At 35.4% G+C, this 2,500-nt stretch overlaps 1 protein-coding gene across 2 annotated transcripts in view; it reads left to right on the top strand.

Moving 5' to 3' along the window:
* The window catches only part of LOC119580004 (solute carrier family 49 member 4 homolog), a 12,920-nt gene extending 12,241 nt beyond the window's left edge, over positions 1–679 (top strand). For both annotated transcript variants that reach the window (XM_037927849.1, XM_037927850.1), the window contains exon 11: positions 1–679. This exon is cut by the window's left edge and continues 977 nt beyond it. The gene's annotated coding sequence lies outside the window, so the exon portion shown is untranslated.
* The last annotated feature ends 1,821 nt before the right edge of the window (positions 680–2,500 follow it).

Genomic DNA, 2,500 nt, shown 5'->3' with positions numbered 1-2,500 from the left:
TCCATTATCATATGATATATATTGTCTGTTAGGGCATTAGAACTATACTATTTATAAAGCAAACAAAGTATTTTTCATTTTGTTGGTCAGTTTTAGTCAGGGTTGTGTAATTAAGCTTATGCTTTATTTTGAACTGTGGTTAGTGCGGCCAGTGGTAAAGTATATCACAAACACTTTAAGCATTCTTGTATTCTGATCAGTGTCAAGCAGAAGTCAAAGTTGGTTTAGTGGCATGTCTTGAGAAAAGCATGTACACTAGACCACTGAATAAAAGTGGGGGCTTAGCATGACAGGAAACCAGGGCCTACCATTCACAAAGCTAACTTTCTACCTTCAGACTATACCACGGCCCTTGGTAATGTAACTCATATATTTAGATAGGGGGATGGTATTCTTAGTTAGAATGACTTATAAGACGTAGGTTTCTGCCAGTAGTTTTGTTACCAGTATTTCAAGAGGGAATGTTATATATAAAATGACTATCCCAAAGATTCTATTTTGTAAGGAATAAAGATAATGTTATGTAGAATGAGTACTGCACTTTTTATACAGTTAATATTTGGATTCTCATATACAAGAATGTGAATGACTGTGATAATGCAGTGAAGAATTCTCAAGGCAAAACGTTTTACTGATAGGATTTGCTTGTAATTTAATTAAACTGTAATTGCATTATAAACTGTATTTTTCATCCTGTGTGTAATGAGAAACGAGAGTATATTGATGATAAGAAATATTTTTTTTTTTTTTTTTTTTTTAAAGGAAATCAACCATACTATAACTAAACTGTATTCATAACACTACCCCTTAACTTTTTACACCATAGTTCATTCAAGTATGATCTTTTTCAGTATTTCTATTCGAAAAACAAACAATACATGGTACATATTCATTTGGATATTTATATTTACACACACACACACACACACACACACACACACACACACACACACACACACACAACACACACACACACACACACACACACACACACACACACACACACACACACGAATACATATACGCGTTCGTATAACAAAATATGTAATTAAGAAAACCCAGCAATTAGTTCCATCACTGCCAGTCTGCAGATGCCGGCCTGACCACAACATGCAACAGTGCATGGCTTGTAAACAGATCAGCTTTTGACTAGTACTTTTCTTTTGGTTCGAGACATTTCGAATACTAATTTTACCGTATATCAAGAAACGTGTTCATGATATTATTTGATCTTGTTTGATAACTTAATAGCGGATAAGCTTCTTCTTTTTTAAAGAATTATTATTAAAAGAAAAGGGAGTTTGTTTTTTTATCATACAAAGACATACTCCACTATAAGTTTATAATTTTCCAGTCTGCGCCTCGTTACCCGAACCCCGGAGGAAGATTTGTATAAAGTCAATACCATGATATGATATTTTCCCGGTAGGTTGGCCAATTTGTAATTTTCTACCGTGTGTAGCCGAGACAAAATTATCATTGTTATTACTTTTACAGAAAGTAGGGAAATTTTGATGTCCAATCGTGGGGAAGTCCCTGTTTTCTATTCCTAGTATTGGATGGCCTGTGTTTGGGGGGACTCTGTAGTAGTTAAGACTCTCTCTCTCTGTTTGTTTGTTGGACTTACGCAGTAAGCTCACTCTCTCTGTGTTTGTTTGCTCTTCTGTCTCTGTCTGTCTGTCTGTCTGTCTGTCTGTCTGTCTCGCTCTCTCTCTCTCTCTCCATATATATATATATATATATATATATATATATATATATATAGAGAGAGAGAGAGAGAGAGAGAGAGAGAGACTCAATGACAGCGAAGATGAACCACCGCCACTGCTAGACGGTTATAGAAGCCATTAAAGAATTAAAGAATAACAAGAGCTCGGGAATAGATGAAATAACAGAACTAATCAAGAATGCTGGCGAAAGTGTTCAATACTTCTTCTACAAAATTTGTACAAAAATATGGAATGAAAGATGGCCAGAAGACTGGGTAAAATCAGTCTTTACTCCCATACCTAAAAAAGGTGACGCACTCCAATGCAACAATAACAGGACAATTGCATTAATAAGTCACAGCAGCAAAATTTTGTTGAAAATTATTGCTGAAAGAATGAAGTTGGAATTAAGAGAAGTTGCAGACGAACAAGCAGGTTTTCGCCCTGGAAAAGGTACCAGAAACCAGATTCTAAATCTGAAATTGATCAAAAAGAAAAACAGAGATCATCAGAAAGACCTATACCTGTGTTTCATCGATTACTCAAAAGCTTTTGATTCTGTTGATCACGATATCCTCTGGAATAACATGAACGATATGAAGTTTCCAAAACACATCATCCAACTAATAAAAGCCATGTATGATCAACAACAAGCAGCTGTAAGAACCACTTATGGGTTAACAGAATAGTTCGAAGTCAAACAAGGGGTGCGACAGGGTTGCATTCTGTCTCCGCATCTCTTTAACATGTATTCTGAAACAATTATGAGAGGTGCTCTAGAGAATTTTGAA

Source organism: Penaeus monodon, chromosome 13 (assembly GCF_015228065.2).
Source record: "Penaeus monodon isolate SGIC_2016 chromosome 13, NSTDA_Pmon_1, whole genome shotgun sequence".
Lineage (NCBI taxonomy): Eukaryota > Metazoa > Arthropoda > Malacostraca > Decapoda > Penaeidae > Penaeus > Penaeus monodon.
Note: the sequence above shows the minus strand (reverse complement) of the source record. Positions and strands in the feature narration are given on the sequence as shown.